This window comes from Desmodus rotundus, chromosome 1, assembly GCF_022682495.2.
Source record: "Desmodus rotundus isolate HL8 chromosome 1, HLdesRot8A.1, whole genome shotgun sequence".
NCBI lineage: Eukaryota > Metazoa > Chordata > Mammalia > Chiroptera > Phyllostomidae > Desmodus > Desmodus rotundus.
In genome coordinates, this window is record NC_071387.1 from 48,533,538 (window position 1) to 48,555,151 (window position 21,614).

Sequence of the window (21,614 nt, forward strand, 5' to 3'; positions counted from 1 at the left end):
TAGACTGGTGCAGCCAGTGTGGAAAACAGGATGGGGTTTCCTCAAAAAATTAAACATGGAACTGCCTTAGGACATGGCAATTCCACTTCTGGGAATATAACCAAAGAAACCCAAAACTCTAATTCTAAAGAATATATGCACCCCTGGGTTCACGGCAGTATTACAACAGCCAAGATTTGGAGGCAGCCCAAGTACCCATCGGTAGATGAGCAGATAGAAAAGCTGTGGCACGTTCACACGGTGGAATACTACCTGGCTGTAAAACGGAAGGAAATCTTACTATTCGTGACAGCATGGGTAGACCTGGAGAGTTTTATGCTAAGTGAAATAAGGCAGTCAGAGAAAGACAAGTACCATATGATCTCGCTTACATGTGGAATTTAATAAATAAAACAAACAAACGAGAAGCAGAACATAGACACAGAGAACAGACTGACAGCTGTCAGAAGGGAGGCGTTTTTGGTGGCTGGATGGAAAAGGTGAGGGGATTAAGCACACGAACTCCTGTACACAGACAACGATATGGTGACTGCAGGGGGCGGGGGAGAGAGAGGACAAATGACGATGGAGACTTGACATAGGTGGCAAACACACAATGCAGTGTACAGATGATGTGTTAAGGAATTATATGTATGAGACTTACATGATTTTATTGGTCAATGTCACCCAATAAATTCAATAAAAATTTTTTTAAATAAAGAAAGAGAGCTACAGGCATAAAAGGGAATGGAACCACAAACACACCTCAGAGATATTGCAGGTTCGGTTCCAGACCACAAAAATAAAAGGAGTACTGCAATAAAGCGAGTCGTAATCCTTTTGCTGGTGGAGCGTCTTGCCTTGAATTTTTAAAAACACATCTGCGAAGCACAATAAAGTGCAGGGCGATAAAACAAGGTATGCCTGTGTTCAGAGACACCCTGTAAATTGAAGCAGGAGAGGACTGAGGACAGGACGCATCCTTGGGAATGCCAGCATTTAGGGAGCAAGCTCAAGTCCCTAGAACAGACACCAAAGAGAAACTGCCAGAGAGGGGGCAAAACCCCACTGGAGCCAAGTGTCCAAAAAGTCAAGGGAAGAAGGAATTTCAAGGAGGGGAGAAGAGCCAACAACAAGCAACTTCGCAGTCAGTTAAGGTCAGAACAGAAGATGCGCATAAGAACAGGACCTCTGCTCACCTTGGCTAGAGCGGTTTCGATGGACAGAGGGGACTAGAGGTGACATTACAGTGGGTGACTGGGCAGTGAGGCAGCACTTCATTGTGTGCCTATTCATAAGAACGCAGGGCGGAAACCATCAGTGTCCAATGGCGGAGAACTATAAAACGACAGCAAATCAACTTAATTGGCATCGCAAGCCATCATTTAATATTCTAATAATGTAGCCTGTACAGCAACAAGGAGAATGACATGATAATCAATGAAAAAGAACACAAATCTTTTCTATGATGGCAACAATGAAAACTATAAAAAAGATTTGGAAAGTATGTAGCTATATAATTTGATGAAAGGATAGGGTTGTATGCATTTTGTTTTAAAGTTGTAGCTGTCTGTGCAATGGTCAATTTCTAAACACAGTGTATGAGGTCTCTGAAACAACTTGGTCGGAAAACGTCAAATGTGATAAACTTAACACTTTTAATCAGATTTCCTCAAGAACGTTAAGATTTGGGGACACACACATGTGTACATACACATATTTGTGTATAGAGGTCTGTGCAGAAGGTGTCCAGCCATGTAATATGAAAAATAGAAACATTTATTGAAGAAGATACAAGACACGGGAAACATTGTACACAGGACAATGACACCTTAGTCCCCTTCAAAGTAGGCACCTTGGGACCTCACACAGTTCTCCCAATCGCCATCAGCTGCACCATCCTATTTTCCTGAATCTCATCATTGGTCTGAAATCTCTTCCCTTTCAAAGGTGATTTTAGGTTTGGGAAAAGCCACAAGTCACAGGATGTCAAATCTGGGCTGTAGGGGGTGAGTCACCTGGGTGATTTGATGTTTCACCAGAAAACTCTCCATGAACCATGATGCATAAACAGGCATGTTGTTGTGATGAAGCTGCCAATCACTAGTTGCTCATAGCTGTGTGACCTTAGTCATCCATAGTTTCCACGGAGGAATGTTCAAGCTTAACACAAAATTTGGTGCAGATTCGTTGCTGTACTCACTCAGTCATTTTTAATGTGATGGCCACACAGTGCACATGCTCACTCAACAGCATCTACCGCCCCACTGACGAGTACAGTGAAGTTGTCATTGTTCACACAGGTGCATTACAGTCCACTCTCCTTGGCTGCCAGGTTACACTGATGTCATGCAAACATTCCTTGGCTGTTCTTATTATGTCAACAATGGCTGGACTTTTCCCGGACAAACCTTGTGTGTGTGTGTGTGTGTGTGTGTGTGTGCGCGCGCGTGCCCACAGTATGATTATAAAGTCTCATTAAATGAGAGCAAAGGAGTCTGGCATTGAAAAGTTTACAGGTCAGCTGAGTCCTTTAGTTGCTTTGTATACTGAAGGGCAGGCTGGAGTCATGAAGACACTCCCCTTCAATGAACATGTCTTGAGCGCCTACCATGTACCCTGGGGTGGGCACAGAGAAGAAAAAGGCAATATACAATGAAGGGGGCTTGCTCACAGTGTGATAAACATGAAGACACGTAAACACATGATGACAAGGCACGAGAACTGCGCGAGTACAGGTATGACTAAAGTGCTGAGGCAGCAGCTAAAACTCTGCCCAAGGGAGGGGCACTTTTCAAGAGAAAAGGCCTGGCATTTCCTCATCTTCCTAGTGGCAGCCTCTTCTCTCCTGACCCCTCTTACCCTTCTCAGTCCAAACAACTGTATCAATAACCCAGCACATTCACCTAAAGGACTCCTTCCGCAAGCAGCCAGCCACCCCTCAGACCCTACAAAATAACACCCAGGAGACAGACATCAAAACTTCTGATCCGCCCTGCCTGGCCAGTGTGGGTCAGTTGGTTGGAGCATCATCCCATATGCCAAAAAGTTGCAGGTTTGATTCCCAGTCAGGGCACATGCCTAGGTTGCAGGTTCAGTCCCCAGTCAGGGCGTGTATGAGAGGCAACCAATCAATGTTTCTCTCTCACATCGCTGTTTCTCTCCCTCTTTCCCCCCCATCCCTTCCATTCTCTCTAAAATTAATAAGCATGTCCTTGAGTGTGGATAAAAAAAATAAAACAAAATCTCATTAAAAAAACTTCTGCTCTGCCCCTCATGCCTTCACTTTTAGTTATTTTTTAAAGTATATTTTATTATGCTATTACAGTTGTCCCAATTTTTCCCCTTTTGCGCCCCCCCCACCAGTTCCACCCTTCCCTCCAGTGATACCCCCAAAGTTCATGTCCATGGGTTGTGCATGTAAGTTCTTTGGCTTCTACATTGCCTATACTGTTCTTAACCTCCCCCTATTTTCTACCTACCCAATTATGCTTCTAAATCCCTATACCTTTTCCTCATTCTCCCCCTCCCTGCCTAGCTAATTCCCTCCAAATGATCTCTGTATCTATGATTCTATTCCTGTTCTAGTTGTTTTTGTTTTTTAGATTCAGTTGTTGACACTTGTTAGTCTGTTGTCATTTTAACATGAATAGTTTTGATCTTCTTCTTTTTCCTAAATAAGTCCCTTTAACATTTCATATAATAATGGCTTGGTGATGATTAGCTCCTTTAGCTTTACCTTGTCTGGGAAGCACTTTATCTGTCCATCAATTCTTACCGATAGTTTTGCTGGACCTAGGATGTAAGTCCTTGCTTTTCATCACTTTGAATACTTCTTTCCAGCCCCTTCTTTCCTGCAAAGCTTCTTTTGAGTAATTAGCTGACAGTCTTACGGGAACTCCTTTGTAGGTAACTCTCTGCCTTTCTCTTGATGCTTTTAAGATTCTCTTTACCTTTAATCTTTTGCATTTTAATTATGATGTGTCTTGGTGTGGTCCTCTTTGGGTCCCACTTATTTGAGACTCTCTGTGCTTCCTGGACTTATATGTCTATTTCCTTTGCCAAATTAGGGAAGTTTTCTTCAATTATTTTTTCAAATAAATTTCCAATTTCTTGCTCTTCCTCTTCTCCTCTGGCACCCCTATGATTCGGGTGTTGGCTGTTTTGGAGGCGTCCCAGAGTCTTCTTAAACTCTCTCTTTTTTTTGTGAATTCTGTTTCTTCATTTTGTTTTGGTTGAATGTTTATTTCTTCCTTGTGTTCCAAATCACTGATTTGAATCCTGCTTGCTTCCCTTCGCTGTTGGTTTCCCACAGGTATTTTCTTTATTTCCCTTAGTACAGCCTTTGTTTCTTCCCTTATGCTTTTGCCATTTTCAATGAGATCTTTAAGCATTCTGACCACCAGTGTTTCCAACTGTGCATCTGATAGGTTGGCTATCTGTATCACTTAGTCCTTTTTCTGGTGTTCTGTTCTGTTCCTTTATTTGGGCCATATTTCTTTGTCTCCTGATTTTGGCAGCCTCCCTGTGTCTGCGTACTAGATAGAGCTGCTTTGATTCCATGTTAGTGCACCTGTTAGGTCGTATGGGGCGGAGCCTTGGACATTCACCAAAGGGGAGCAACTGTGGCTCCATGTGTGGGGGAGGGGTCAAAAAGGGGACAATGACGCTGCTGGCTGGCTTCTGGGAGCTTGCCTGGCTCACACCCCATTTCCAGTCACTTCACCCACTTCCCATATGAGACTGGCACCCCACCAGCTGCTGTCTTGGTTGTGGTTCCCAGGGTGAGTGGGTTTGCATATACACCAGTAGTTTACCACCAGAAGTTATGAGGCTTTATATTTTTCCTCCTGCGCTGGAGCCCTGGGCTGCGTGGTCTGGCTTGGGGCAGGCCTCGCTCACTCACAAGGTGTACCCCTGATCTTTATCCACCCCTCATGAAGGTGGGGCTACCGCTGCCCCACCTTGCTGCCTCTCGGCCTCTCCATCCCTGGCTAGCCGCAGCCACACGGAGTTCTCTCCTCCCTGACTTCCTGTCTCTGCCCCTCCTACCCATCTGGACGAATATAGCTTCTTTAAATCCTTGGTTGTCGGACTTCCATACAGTTCTGGGTGTTTTTCTGGGTGATTTTCTGGCAGTTCTGGGTGTTTTTCATTTTTAAGTTAGTTATGTTCCTTCTTAACACTTGTGCAATGAAGTGAAGCTTGTCTACCTACGCCTCCATCTTGAACGGAAGCCTCATGCCTTCACTTTGTTATTTAATATTACTCTTGCTCATTTTCAAAGTTGAACTCCACCTGTATGTACCTGAGAAAGGCCATGTGAGCACACAGCAGGAAGGCAGCTGTCCACAAGCCAGGAAGAGGGCCCTCAAAAAGAACCAGCACCTTGATCTTGGACTTCTCAGCCTCCGTAACTGTGCAGGGAAAACGTCTGTTGTCTAAGCCACCCAGGCTGTGGTATTTTGTTACAGCTGCCTGTGCTAAGACTGCCTCTAAATCCTGCATGAGCTGACTGGCTGCCTTCTCCATCCTCAGCTCACCCTCCACTCTCCCAAGCTTACTTCCTGGGGCCACACTGGCCTTTCTTCATGGCTGTTGCTGTTGAGACCCTGCCAAGCTCCTTCCTGCCCCAGAGCCTTGGTTCAAGCACTCTGCCTAGACCACAGGGCCAGCTCCCGCTTAGATTTCTCCTTCCATCTAAAGTAAGAAGCAACCCTTGAGGGGGCTACCAGGAGGCAATGCTGTCAGGAGAGAGCCAAGTTTAAGTTAAAGCGAAGAGATGAGTCCAACTGAGTATTTTGCTTATTGAGGAGTAATCGTTTGAGAGCACAGTGCACAGGTGTGAAAAGATGGGGCCAGTGGGTGGTCTGCTTAGAGCACGAGAAACCTAGAGGGATTACAGCAGAAAGGGAGAGTATCGCAAACAAGCAAATGAGCCTATTACCCACAACTCCCGCTTTTTAACTTTATTATTATTATTATGACTATTGGTGATACACTGGAATGGCCGTTATTAGCACTACAATGAAAAGAAGTTAGAGTAAGTGCAAAAGTGATGAAAACAAAGAGATCAGACTTAGAGGGAGAGAATGTTCTCAGTTCTCAATGGATGGTGCCTTCCATTCACCCCCTCCTCTCCCTACCGATGGCACAAATCCCAAACCCAGCATCCTCTCTGTGGTGTTTCTGGGCACGTGATGGAGTTAGCTGGCCACAAAGCTGACAAAAATTTAGCTGTGCAATTCAGAGTCAGCTGTGGGTGGATGGATTATGAGTCTGAGGAGGCCGTGGACTGGTGTTGGGGGGAGTTCTGGTTGGAAGGGCTGGCCGCACCTTTCGGAGCACAGTCCGGTGTAGACAGGACCCTGCTAGGGAGAGAGCTCTGCCCTGAACAGGCTGCCCTGGGTCCTCAGAGGCACTGTGCTCCGCGCTTCCACAGCTTTTCTAACGTTACTGCTGCTTGCACTGCGGTCCATATGAAACCCACACTCTTCTGGGGACAGGCGCCACTTCTTAACCCTCCATTCAGAAAAAAGATGCTGATAAACAGTGATCAATTAAATGAATGTTATGTACCAAAAAGCTTTCAAACACTCTTTTATCTCACTTTTTTAAAGATTTTATTTATTTATTTTTAGAAAAAGGGAGAGGGAGCAAAACATTGGTGTGAGAGAGCAACATTGATCGGTTTGCCTCTCACACACACCCCAACCGGGTACTGAACCCACAGCCCAGGCACCTATCATGACCGGGAATCGAACAGGTGAATTTTCGCCCTGAGGACTGGCACCAAACCCACTGAGCCACACTAGTCAGGGCTAGTTCATTTAATGTAAATCCTGACAATGCCCCTGCCTGTTTGCTATTACCACCCCACTTTAGAGATGAGGAAAAGGAGCTTCGGAGAAGACAAATAGAGGGGCCTCACAGAGCAGACGGTGGATGAGAATCCACACTCAGGTCTGTTGTTCCAAAGCCCCTTCCCATCACTGCTCCCTGGCCCCTGTGCTCACTGCCTCTGCGGCTGTGAGACAACTGCATGGAGTGGGGGGCGAGGCGGGCTTTGTTTGGTACTGTTGTTTCCCTTTGATTCCTTTTTTTAACTGATGGATTTTTGAGAAAGAGAGGAAGGGAGCGAAACACTGATTTGTTGTTCCACTTACCAGTATTTATGCATTCATTGGTTGATTCTTGTATGTGCCCTGACAGGGATGGAACCCGTAACCTTGGTACATTGGGATGATGTTCCAACCAATCAAGCCACCAAGCCAGAGTGCCCTTTGGCTCCTTTAACAGAACCCAAGAGGGTTTTTTCAGACGCAGCACTTGAACAATGCTGCGGCATCATGCTTGTGAAACTCCCCCTGTGCAACACTATAAAGGTAAATGCCCCAGATGCCATTTGACTCCAGCCCATGAGTAAGTTAGAATCCTTGATTCAAATGCTATTCTGGAGTCTACCTGGATTTCAGAGCTCCCTCTCCCTAAATATGGACCTGTTAAAAAAAAACATAGTAAGTTCACATTTTCACGAAGTCAAAAGGCCCTCCTCTGACAGGTGTGGGAGGGAATCTGAGGTGACAGAGGCCCAGGGGATTGTCTGCATCAGGCACACTGTCCTCCAGGGAAACCTGTGCGCCCTGACACCACCTGAATTGCTTAAAAAGAGAACGTATCACCAGAATCCTCTAACCCTCAGAATTCAGTATCCCTGATGGACACAGATTAAAGTTGTTGAAGAGTCTCCTAGATTTTCAGAGAAGTCTCAGAGCTGAAAGGGGCCTTAGAAAAATGCTGCAAACAGATAGTGTTCCAGGGTAGCCATGCAAATGAGCACGGCCTCTTAAAACAAAGGAAGCTGCGCCTGGACAGGGCACTTCAGGAGGCATTCAATAAACATGGCAAGTGTGGCCGGTAGCATTTCTGTTTCTATAGGACAGAGCCCTAAATTTCTCTGACGATAAGAATCACTTGGCACATCCGAGACCAGTCCCCTGAGATTCGGATTCCGTGGGTGTGAAAGGGGCCTGAGGAGTTGAAGTTTTTAGCATTCACCCTCAGATGAGTCGCATTATGAGGGAGGTTTGGGAAATTCTGCTGAAAAAACCATGTTAAGATTCTCTGACACAAGACAGAAAGATTACCACTTTGAAGGAAAGTAAAACATTCTGAAGGTCAGAAAATAATTCTCTCTTTGCAGAATGTTGTCTTTGGTTTAGAAAAGAAAACGTCTAGTCCTACAGTTCTTTTTATTAGGTTTATTTACATATATATTTGTGTATAGACATAATTTGGATTTCAATAATTTTATATAAATGATTTGTTTATTTATACCCAAACCATACAGTAGATCATTAAAATGTAGCACTATGCAATTAAAATGTCACTATCCAGAGCAAACTCCTATTCGTAACTGGAGAAGTATCCTTTCAGGTACCTCCCGAACAGGTAAGCATGTAGATGTCGTATGCAATGTCATACACTTGGGCTGTACCAGACATGCTCTGCCTCTAACTGTTATTGTGCATAAGAATATTGCTTGACCACTTTTTCACGGCAATATATAGAGCTATAGCATCATTTTTACCCGTACAATATTCCATTTGTATGAATATAGCACTATAACCTGCTAAATAAATTCTTGTATTTAAAATTCTTTTCACAATTGGTATAGGGGACAAGAAAAAAATCAGATGTATGAAACTTGTAAGGTTTATTTTGCAGTGATAATGAGGAAGCAAGTAGCTTGTGAGACTTAGGCAGAATTTATAAGATGTATCTCATGTAGATAGTAAGTTAGTAACTGTGAGATGTGTTAAAGGTCAACAACAACTGGAGCATTTGTGTGTTAAATATAGATGAAAAGAATGAAACAAATGACAGTGTTACTTAAAAATAGAATGAGACAGGAGGAGAAAGTAAATCTTAAATAGTAATCATAGTTATAAATTATACTTAATTTAATAAACACTTCATGTATAATTATATTTTAGATATGCCAATATAAAATATTATATAACTTATCATTTTATTGTTAGTGATAAATATTTTCTATTTAATAACATACTAATATCATATAAAGCTCAGCTCATGTCACCTCCAGATTGATAGCTATGTCATCCCTAAATTGGTCACCCACTGGTGACACCCAATACGTCCAAAGCTAGCCCCAAATATCCTGTGTGCCGAAACACAGATAAAACACAGATTGCTGGTGAGCCATCGGCCAGGCGTTCTTGCCCTGCATTCCTCTTACAGAGCAAGCATGAGTTGGCCTCAGATACCTTCTGTCTGCTGAGAGCCTCGTTCAACCTCAACTCCGGTCTTTGTGAGCGCACCCTCTTCGGGGAAAGCAGACACCGCAGAGACACAGGGCATGTGAACACTGCAGGCACAGGCTTCCACAAGGGTGGCCCTTGTGTCCAATGTGTATCCCCACCTAATTGTATTAATGTGCTCTAGTTTCCTTCCCCTTGCTTCTTGCTGGGTGTTTTCACGTTGAAATAACTGAACAAATGGTGCAAGTGGGCCAGCTGATTTTGGTCTCTGAGCATCTGTGTCCCATGACGTCTGGGAAAGCCCGCCTGGCTGTGTCCTTGGGGGCCAAGATGCATGGAGCTCATTTGCACCACTCCTAGAGAAGCAGGCAGGGCGTGGAGCCACACGGAACATAATCGGGCTTCCAAAAGGTACATCCAACTCTCTGCTAACCTGGGACGTGAGACCAAGAATAACACAAGAGTGGAAACGTTCATTCAATTTCAGGAATATGGGGCTTTCAGCTTTTCCTGACTCTTAAAATTATTATCTAAGTCTTTAAATAAATCCATCAACATTTATTTCCAAGAGATCTAGAGCTCTTCGAGATTTACATTCTGTGCACTAAATCACATAAAGCATTTTTCTATTATTTTTCTGAAGAAACCCTAGCTATCTGCCTCTGCTAGAGCCACCTTCCAGTTGATAAAGTATTTTGATTCTTATTCTCAATCTTCAGAAAGCGTCCCTTTTTCTTACTGTGTGTGTTCTGCTGAGCTAAAGCCATCAGAAGAGACAAATTTAACTTTAACATACTAAGGAGCCTCTTTTAAAGTGGGTTGGCAGAGTTCTTTTAGTAACCAGACTTACCATCTGAAATAAAAATAATTATATATTTTTTTGATTTTTTGAATATCAATAATTGTATTACAATACCAATGTCAAACACTAATAATAATAAAATAATTACATGTTCTCAAAAATCAATAATTATTTCACATAGCACTATACTTATGATTAGGTGGTGAAATCCTACCCAAGGTGTTTTGTCTAATCTCACTATACAACTAGATTACCTGAAAACAAATTAAAAATTTGGCTGAACTGAAAACTGCTGTCACCAACTCAACAGATAAAAATGTGATAACATACCAAAATCAGGGCTCCAATGATGACACCCATCCCAACCAGAAGCTAGTTGCAAATTCTTTACCTCAGTTTTCTGTGGTTACATGGGAAACATACAGGCTTCCCCACCCAGCCCCAGCCCCAGGGGCCCAACACAGGCAGCCGCTGAGCACTGTGACTGCTGACTGCAAATTAGACTGCACCTCCCAGCCGGGGAAGCGCTGGACACCACGAGGATTTGCTCAGGTGGTGCGGTGCCAAGCCCATAAGGTACCTGAGACCAGTCCCTGGACCCTGAAATGACTGGAATAGGTGGAGGGAAAGGTGTTGGAGAGAAGGGCAGGTGGTGGCAAGGAAAATAAGCAGGGAGAGTCGCAATCCCCTAGTCATCTTTTAATTCTGAGGTTCTGGATTGTCTTCAGCTTGCAGGAGGATAATTACGTTCGTGTTTCAGAAGCTAGCTTTGAGTGTTACTCATCTGCGTGCTATACTTAAAGCGTTCAGACACCTCCGATTTCCAGAGATAGGCCTGGGGGCCGACGCTTGTCTTGTTGATTTCATGGGTAAGCCATGTACTCTAATTTTTGTTTGGAAAACATGTTAGACTGTAACAAAAACATTCGGAAGTAAGAATAAACTCATTCTATTTTTATTTTTCTTCCACTTAAATTGTGTGCCAATTTCTCATGGCAAAAGTCTGCTGGAATTGCTAAAATGACAAAGTCTCTATAGACAATTATTTGAAGCAATGCTATTTTATTTTAAATACTTAGGAAAATATGGAACTATTGTGTGGTCCCTGACAAAACCACTAGTCTAAAATCCCTCTGGTTAGAAATTAAGTTGTTGAAATCCCTGAATGCTGAAAAAAATCCCAAGTAAATGTCCTTATAATACAAATGCAAGGCTCATATTTTTTACAAACACTTAGGCAGGTTTGAAAAGGAAATTAAGAATAGGACATCTATAGCCATGGCTGGTGTGGCTCAGTGGATTAAGCGCTGACCTGTGAACCAAAGGGTCACTGGTTCAATTCCCAGTTAGGGCACATGCCTGGGTTGCAAGTCTGGTCCCCAGTAGGGGGCATGTGAGGAGCAACCACACACTGATGTTTCTTTCCTTCTGTTTCTCCCTCCCTCTCCTCTAACAATAAATACAATCTTAAAAAAAAAAAAAAGAATAGGCCATCTATACTTAGATAACCTGTGTATTTACAGGGTTTTTTTTTTTGACATATATATATTTTTTAATTTTTATTGTTATTCAATTATGGTTGTATGCCTTTTCTCCCCATCCCTCCACCTCACCCCAGATTTACAGGTTTTTAACATTTTAATAGCAAAATGGAACATCATCTTGAAAAAATATAGTCTATTTCTTTCATGAATTTTAAACATTTCATAATTTTCCACAGTCTTCTTTATATTTTATTTCATTTTTTAGATTTTATTTATTTACTTTTAGAGAGAGAGGAAGGGAGGAAGAAAGAGGAGAAAAACATCAATGTGTAAGAGATACATGGATCAGTTGCCTCTCTCACACTTCCCAACTGATGTCCTGGCCCCCAACCCAGGCATGTGCCCTGACTGGGAATTGAACCAGCAACGCTTCGTTTCACAGGCAGGCGCCCAATCCACTGAACCACACCACCAGCCACCAGAGTCTTCTTAAACATGTAAGATAGAACACTGTAATATAAGAATATCTTATTCAGAAACTCACAAACCTCAAACTAAAAGGTTAGCTAGCAGCTTCGTCCCCCAATCTCCACACCACTGATTTTCCCAGTGAACCACAAGGAAACATTGAAGAAACAAAAAAAATGCTAGAAGCCAGTCAAGCACTGGGCGAAAGGGCACAGCTATGAAGTCAGAAAGACCTGTGTTTCAGAAAGTCTCAGTCCTTCTACTTCGTGGGTTTAACTTGTGACATTGCCACTATTTGACTGTTTTTGACCCATAAAAATGGCCAGTTTCCATGATTCAGCCTAATGGCTATAAGATTTGGGCAGCTTGTCTAAACTCTCCGAGCTTCCATTTCTTGATCTGTAAAATGGTGTTATGTGCAGTATTGTGAATCCTCAAAATTAATATGTTGACTGTCCAGCAAAGCTGTCATTTAGAACGGAAGGGCAGATAAAGTGCTTCCCAGATAGGGTGAAGATAAAAGAGTTCATCACCACCAAGCCCTTTTTATATGAAGTGTTAAAGGGACTTATCTAAGAAAAAGAAGATAAAAACTATGAACAGTAAAATGACAACAAACTCACAACTATCAACAAATGAACCTAAGAAAAGCAATGAAAACAAAAACTAAGCAAACAACTAGAACAGGAACAGAATCTGAGAAATGGACATCACATGGAGGGTTTTCAGTGGGGAGGGGGAGGGGAAGAATGGTGGGAAAGGTACAGGGAATAAGAAGCATAATTGGTAGGCATAAAATAGATGGGGAGAGGTCAAAAATGATATAGGAAACAGAGAAGTCAAAGAACTGGTACGTACAACCCATGGACATGAGCTAAGGCGGGGGAATGCTGGAGGGTTGGGGGATTCAGGGCAGGGGGGGGTGAAGGGGGAAAATTGAGAAAACTGTAATAGCGTAATCAACAAAATATACTTTAAAAAACCAACACGTTGAAGTCTTAACCCCCAGCACCTCAGAATGTGACTTTATTTGGAGATAGGGTCTTTACTTTACAGAGGTAATCAGGTTAAAGTGATGTCTTTAGGGTGGTCTCTACTCCGGAATGACTGGTGTCTTTATACAACGGGGAAATTTAGACCCAGTGAGACACTCAGAACTAAGACAGCCATCTACAAGCCAAGGACAGAGGCTGGAAAAGATCCTTCCCCCATAAGCCACAGAAGGAACCAACAACTTGGTACCAGACTTCGATCCTCCAGAACTGAGATGATAAATTTCTATTGCGTAAGCTACCCAGTTTGAGGTACTTTTATACCTAAGCCCTAGAAAACAAGTACAAATTGGAATTATAGTTGGACCGACACCTCAGAACATGGGTATGAGAATTAAATAAAGACAACGCAGGTAAAATGTTTAGCACAGTACCAACCGTAAGATAACAGCACCCAAATAAACACAAAGCTTTTGCCCTGGCCGGTGTGGGTCAGTTGGTTGAGTGTCATCCCATCGACCGAAAGGCTGCGGGTTCAATCCCCAGTCAGGGCGCATGGCTGGGTTGTGGGTTTGATCCCCAGTCAGGGAGCGTACAGGAGGCAAGCGATCGATGTTTCTCTCTCACATTGATGTTTCTCTTCCTCTTTCTCTCCAACCCTTCCCCTTCTAACAGGTGGTAATAAAAATAAATATAAATAAATAAATAAAAAACATAAAGCTTTTGTTGTTATTACTGGAACTGCAACGGGGTTCTCACCACAAACACAAAAGTTTTCTTCCAGCCCTAGTGCGGCCAGCATCTCTAGGCCCTTTGATGTCCAGTCTCTTCTCCACGAGTTGCTTCTCCCCTTTGCCCAGCGATATTTCACCTTCAAGTTTCCTCTCAAATATCACCTCCCACAGGAGGCCTCCCCTCACTTGGTCACTGCCTAAGGCCTTCTGCTCACACACACCATCAGGGGTGCATGCAGCCCTTTCCACACAGTAATGCAATTACTGATTCCAAGTTAGAGTCCCATGTCCCCCAGGACAAGACTTTATATTCCTCTAGATTTCCCTCAGGCAGTGCTGTGTGAGATGCTCATTCAATGTGGAAGAACCTCTTCACCACAGCAAGGGATGCTGGCCACACACACCGTGTACAAACAAGCCCAGCTCTAAAGCAGCTGTTAAATGTTAGTGGTTCTCCAAGTGTGGTCTGGACACCAGAAATGTCAGCCTGTTGGGCACTTGGTAGAAGCGCAAATTCCTGGACCTCACCCCAGACTGACTGAAGCAGGAACTCTAGAGTTGGAACCCAGGAATCTGGTTTTTTTTAATAACCCCTCCAGGTGATTCTGATGAGGCTCAAGTTTAAGAACTACTGTTCTGGGTTTCTCCAATTCACTATGAGGAGCTTTGGCTGCTGGTGTGAGCTCCTCAAGCATCACTAGGGACTAAGGAGCCCCTAAGGGAGAGAAGGCTGTGGAGGGGCTCCCAGGTGCACGGAAGTAAAAGTTTTAAAGCTTTCAGTTACAACTCACTTTTTCTAAGCCCATGTTATGGGATGACTTGGTGATAACTCTAAGGCACCTAAATTGCCTCACAGTGAGAATCCGTGTTAGGAAGTGAGTTTCTGCCCAAAGCCTTAGCATCCTTTCTGAAGGCAAAGTGGTGAAGATGATTTTGCCATGTCAGAAAAGTGGTCATAAAGCCCCCTGAAGTATCAAGAAACAAATGCTAGGCAAACATTGCTCCCCAGACTCCGAGATTGAAAAGGAGGGCAGGACAGGTAGAGGCCAATGATCAGAAACCTCAGGTCAAGGGCAGCTTCTTAGGCACCCTCCTCTACCCATGCCCAGCATTGCTAATGGATCCCAACATTCTTGCTCAACAAACTTGACCTATGAATCCGTACTCCAGGCAGCCACTACCAATGGATTAGAACTGGCCCTTGAGAAAAACCTGTTTACTATCTGAGTTTAGGTGTTCAGTCTCTAAATTCTATAGAGTTAGTACAGAAACCAGCTAGTATTATGGCAGTCTCACTGAACTTGGCCGTCAGGGGCTGTGCAATCTTGGGGAAATCATTTAACATCATTGAATCTCAGCTTCCTTATTTGCAAAAGGGAGCTGGTAATCCTCTCAGGGTTGTTCTGAGGATAAACAAGATGAGTGATACGGGTGAAAGCAACTTGCCCTGTGCCTGGCAAATAAAAGGCTCTTAATAAATATTTGCTGGATCTGAGACCAGGGTGATGTGGGGTGCTCTGGAAAAAATCCTCGCCACCCAACACTGCCAGAGGCTAGTTCATCCGAGAAAGGCAGCCTTCAGAGCTTTGGAATAAGGCACCGACTTGGGAAACCAAACTGATGTGGACAGGTGTGTGGTTGCCAGCACAGGAAATGAGAACCAGGCAGGTATTTGTCAGGAGGGATTCTGCTTGAGCCAGAAAATGCCTTCCCTCCAACTGATGGTGTCAGCTTCAACCTCACTTTGCCATAGTCCACGCTGTCCCTCTACTTATTTGACTTGGTCAATAGGTCCTACCCAGAAATCTCTTAGGATCTGGAGCCTGTGTTTGGAACCTTTAAGAGCTCCATAGAGGTCTATCTCATAAACAAATGCAGCCCTAACCCTGTTGGATCAGTGGAAACTGAGGACCTTCCCGTTCGAGTGTCCCCATTTGTACAACTAGACTCCAAGAAAGTCCTTGGTAAGTGCCCAGTGCCTGCTGTATGTTAACTCATTTAGCTTTACATAAACACCCTTTGTTACATACAGATGAAGGATCTGGGGCTCAGAGAAATTAAGACATGTGTCCAAGGTCACACAATCAGAAGGCAGGACCACTGGGATTTGAACAGCTGTGTGCCATTCACCTTCCACTAAACTCCAGCTCAGACATGTAGCGGGAATCCACCTCAGCAAGGACTTAGGCAGGAATGACGAAACAAGTGCACAGAAAAAATTCCAACCGCCTTCCAGCCAGCCATCACAGACGGTCTATAATCAGGGGTTAAAGTATAACTAAGAACAAATACATCCCAGCATCTGTCAAAATAAAATTTAATACCTTGTAAATCTCATTTAATTCGTACTTAGAATTGAATCAGTAAATAGATAATACTCGCTCTTAATCTTTCACTAAAAGCTTGTACATAATTAATCTTTAGAAGCCCGTGTGACTGATTTCTTTTACATAATTCTGCTACCTCAAAGATGATGAGAAAAACGTCTCCTACTAGGATGACCTATAGCCATAGACATCAAAACACCTTGGTAGGCCTTGGTAGGAGTTCAATTTAATATGCGTTAGCCAGGAAGAACCTCAATTAACATTCACCCAAACTTATCAATTCAGACCATAAATGCAGGCAAGATGTTTTAGTTCTTTGGTAACTAGGATGTTATAATTACACTTTCTTTGATATTAAGCAATTTCTTTATTAGAAACATTGAAAATGGTGGCCTCGATGACCTCAAGGATATGAAATAATTTACATTAAATTTTGGTGGGGGAAAGATTGTTACTAAATTGATGAAACACACACACACAAAGCAAAGCAAGTACCTGGTGAAGCAGGCTGTCCGCCAGCGGAAGTCTGTGTCTCGGGGAGCACCTGTGGCAGGAGGTGTAGCTGGGGTGCCAGTCCCACTCACAGGGAGAGGACAATAATGTGGTACTCCGCACCCTGAAAAACACAGTGTTGTTAAAAATCCAACACGGTCATTCCCAGCTTTCTAAGATCTTGAGAAATGCGCTGAAATTCACCTACTATACAATTCACCCATTTACAGTGTGGCTGTTAGTATATTCACAGAGTTGTCCAACCAGCACTGCGACCCATTTTAGAACATTTTCACTATTTCCAAAAAAGTAACCCCTTAGATACCACCCACCATCCTCTAATTCCCTCTCCTCTTCACATCCTGGCCCTAAGCAACCCCCAATCTCATTTTTGCCTCTGTAGATTTATACCTCATCTGGAGATTTCATATAAATAAACTCATATAATGTATGATCTTTCGTGCCTGCATCCTCTGCTTAGCATAATGTTTTCAAGTTTCATCTGTGTTGTAGCATGTAGCAAAACTTCACTCCTTTATATGGCCAAATAATATTCTATTGCATAGATACATCTCATTGCATTTATCGCTTCATCAGCTGATGCACATTTGGGTTGATTCCACTGTTGGGTATTATGCACAGGCATGCACAAGTGTTTACGTGGACATTTCCATTTTTTCAGATCTATATCTAGAAACAGAACGGCTGACCCTAATGTTTTCAGTCTTCGAAAGCTGGAGAAAATGAGTGCCCATGTAAAACTGGGCACCCTCAACCCACCTGACGGTCATCCTGAGGGACAAGATCTTATAAAAATTCACTTTTCAGGTTAAAGAAAAATACTCAGCAGGTACGAAAATATTTAGAGAAAACTTTTCTCTTAATTGTGGTAAAATACACTTTACATAAAATTTACCGCTTTATACTGTAGAGAAAACATTTTCAACTAAATGGGAATTCGTTTTTCACAGCATTTATTAACACTGGTTCATCTTTATGTGTGTGGTTTGCCCGCAAGTAGAAAAGACAAATATGGGCAAATACTTTCCCTCTTTACACCTTATCCTAAGAACATCCAAGAAAGAGCCCTTCTGGGCATTTGTGTAATCCTGCACGTGCCTTCCCGACAGCACCAGGAAAGCAGCTCACTCCAGGGCAGGGGGTGGGGGCCAGCCCTCGCGGCCTCACGCAGGGCAGTCGCAGACAACTCTTCCAGTGGGAGGAAGAATGTGGCGCCTCACCACTTCTGCGCCTACTCTTCTGCTTGCTAGATAAAGTGGTATTGTGCCATGTGTGCAAAACACTCCCCACACAATGAAAGAGAAAGAAAAGATCTTGTCGATTTTATTTGTACAGGCAGGGGACACATTTCCCTTCTCCAAGGACCAGCAGGAAATACAGGCACTGGCTAAAGCGAGGCCATCTGGCCATCCTACAGAGCAAGCAACAGGATCAGAGCCCGCCCCGTACACGGTTTCTTTTATTACTTCCAAAGATAAATAAATGGCCAGCAAATCAAGATGGGCTTGGTTATGCTTTTGGCCTTAACATGAACTTTTTCTACAGGTATCAGCTCCAAAGACAGCATGCTTCTTTTATTAAACTGGCTTGCCTTTTAATTAAATCCATTTTCTGCACTTCTATGACACCCTCCTTTTCCCTTTCCTTTATAATATTCCTGAGGTTTTTGACATGTGTACAAACCACCGATAACAAGCAGCCATTTCTAATGTACACCTGACTAGAGCCACTTTTTAATTAAGAAAAAACTTGGGCCCTGACCAGCGTGGCTGAGTTGGTTGGACATCATTCCTCAGGGAAAAAGGCTGCCGATTCAATTCTCAGTCAGCGCACATGCCTAGGTCGTGGGTTCGGTCCCTGACTGGGGCACATGCAAGAGACGACCGACTGATGTTTCCCTCTCACATCGATGTTTCTCTTCCTCTCTCCCTCCCTTCCCCTCTCTCTAAAAATAAATAAATAAAATCTTTTTTTAAAAAACTTTAAAAAAAAGAAAAAACTTGGCAGGAAGAACTCAATTACATTCTTGGTTTGCAACAGTATCAACAAATATGTAAAATGACTCTCAGGTAACATGGTTGAGAGCTAGAAAACTACAAAATTTTATAAGGAAAATCCATAGGCAGCTCAGCATTTCTGTGTTTGGGTGTCAATTTCTTGTTCATGTATTTCTTTTCTTCACTTGTGACTACACTAAAACAGAGTAAGCATGGGCAAATGTTTGCTGCACACCTACTATGTGCCAGGCAGTGGAGTAAATATGCACATATTTATAAACCCTTCAATCTGAGCTTCTGGGAATTTGCAACATTCAGCCAGTTGGTTGGTAGCTGGTGGTTTGGGCTTATCACGGGACTGTACTGTTTGCAGAGTGTAAGGCCAGGCACAGCCCTGTTGGCAGACAAGAAAAAGTACAAAAGGAGAAGAAAGTTGGTACCAAATGAATTCCAGGACGTTTTGAAAACTGAATCATGACCTGACATCTAATTATGTTTTTTTTTCTTAATTTGAGAGAGGAAGGTGGAGTGCGAGCAGGAAATAAAGGGAGGGAGAGAGAGGGGGAGAGAAACATGGGTTTGCCATTTATTTATGCTTCATCGGTTGATTCTTGTATGTGCTCTGAGACCAGGGTTCAAACCCGCAACCCTGGCGTATGAGAAGGACGCTCTAACCAACTATGGGAAGGATGCTACCCAGTCAGGGTCCCAATTATATTTTTAAAATGAAAAAGTGGCTGCTGTTGAATTCTATGAAGTATTACAAGGTCAGCAGGTCCTGAAGTAAAGTCATTTCTTTCAATCTGGTTTCGTTATAATGTTGATTTTCTCAAAAATCAAATCTGCCCTGACCAGTGTGGCTTGGTTGGTTGGTTAGGCATCGTCCACAAAGCGAAGGGTCACTGGTTCGATTCCAGGTCAGGACACAAACCTGGGTTGCAGGTTCAGTTCCCAGTCAGGGTACATTTGAGAAGCAACCGATTGATGTTTCTCTCACACATCAATATTTCTCTTCCTCTCTTTCTCCCTCCCTCCCCCTCTCTCTAAAAATAGAGAAATAAAAATTTTTTTTAAAAAATGAATTCCCAGTCAGGGCCTCTGTTTTTTGGAGTTTGCATGTTCTCACCACGTCTAAATGGGTTTTCCCTGGGGACTCTGGTTTCCTTCCATTTCCTCCCACATCCCACAGATATGCATGCAAGGTGAATGGCACGTCTCAATTGTCCTAGTCTGAGTGCATGTGGGTGTGGGTGGCCCTGCGATGAAAGGGCGTCCTGTCCAGGGTGGGTTCCCACCTTGCAATCCGAGTTGCTGGGATGGGCTGTGGCCACCAGTGACCCTGAACTAGAGCCAGCAGATTAGAAAAGAATTATCTTGTTGTTATTCATCTCTCTTAAATGTCTGGATAGTTCACATTTATTTCAATGTTTAGTACAATATTAGAAGAATTTTAGATCATTATTGAGAAGTCTCGTAGTTTTTTTTTTTTTTAGAAAGAGGAAGGGGGAGAGAGAGAGAGAGACAGAGAAACATTGATGTGAGAGAGAAACATCGATCTCTTGCCTCCTATAACCTGCAACCTAGGCATGTGCCCTGACCAGGGATCGAAACTGCAACCCTTCTGTGCACGGAATGACCCTCCAACCCACTAAGCCACCTAGTCGGGGCAAGTCTGGTAATGTTTTGTGACCAGAAATATGCCAAAGGAACTTAACTCCTGTTTATGTCAATTAGCCTACGGTAAAATTGGTTTTGTTACACATAGTTTCGCTTAAAGTTGCAGTTTCCAAAAACTTATCTATGATATTAAGTGCGGACTTACTGCATATTGTAGTACTCAGAACACTTCTTAAAAAGAATGAAAGAGATAGTATTCTTGGAAAAAATATTGGCTTCACTATTTACTCCCTCAGCCCAACAGAAATGCTCATGGGCAGATTCCCCTCTGCAGAAGCACAGCCAACTGTCTACTTTCTTACCACCGAGATCTCTAACTGCAGGGAGGGGAGGTATTGGGACTCAAAGACCTTAGGAAGATCTTAAAGTTCAAGGTCAAGGCTGTGATGAAAAGCATTCCTATAGCTGCTTGCTCTGCAAAGAGCGCTTCATGGTCTGAACCATTAGCATCATCTGGATGATCCATTGGCCTCATCTGAGCTGACATCATCACCTGGAAGCATATTAAAATGCAGAGTCTCAGGCCCCACTGTAACTACAAAACTAAAATCTGCATTTTAACAGACCGAGTCTTATGTACATTCAAGTTTGAAAAATAAGATATGAAGGTGCCTCTGAAAGATTTAGAACTGATTAATAAAATGAAAGCAGAAGATAACCCATCCTAGCATATCCAGAAGGGTGACCTGACTTCCTGCTTAGCGAAGGATACAAGGAAGACCCTGTTGTCCTGTGGTACAGTGCTGCTAAGGGAATGTTCTCTTTAAAAAAAAAAGGAACATTCCCCTGCCCTTAGTAAGGATCATGATGGAATGAACACTTAGACTTCTGTTTGGCTTGACTTGGGGAAATGAGGAGAAGCAGAGATGGTTCTAGGACACTTACTCATTGAAAATGCTGGAAAAGGTTATCTCCAAACAGACATGAATAATTTGGCAATCCACCCATCTGAATCATGTGAGTTTGTTTAGTTAGGGTGAGTCCCTTGATGAATGACCCTGAGCCAGAAACTATGAGCATCCAGCCGCTGTCTGGGGGCCAAGCCCTCGATCATGACTCAAATGAGGCCAAGTCTCACACTTGTAAAATTTGATGGCTAAACAAAAATTAAGGAATGGTAAAATATACAGGCCACATGTTGCAGCTCTCTGGTTCTCCAATTATATGTCCTCATCTGTCGAGACATTTCCTTCCTGCTAAGCCCAGACTTGGCTTCGGGGTCCTCCCAAACTTGACACTCTAAGCAGCCTACATACCAACTGGCTCTGGTGCGCTGTATGAAATCTGTTTAGCGTCCCTGACAAACCACTCTTCCAGCTCTCATCACATTATTCTAGGGCAAAGGTCCAGGGTTACAGCG

General features: G+C 43.3%; 1 protein-coding gene across 2 annotated transcripts in view; it reads right to left on the reverse strand.

Moving 5' to 3' along the window:
* Positions 1 to 21,614, reverse strand: part of TJP2 (tight junction protein 2) — a 117,002-nt gene that overhangs the window by 75,335 nt on the left and 20,053 nt on the right. For both annotated transcript variants that reach the window (XM_053923942.2, XM_024555193.3), the window contains one exon: positions 16,563 to 16,683. The gene's annotated coding sequence lies outside the window, so the exon portion shown is untranslated. Of the gene's footprint in view, positions 1 to 16,562; positions 16,684 to 21,614 lie in introns of those variants that run through there.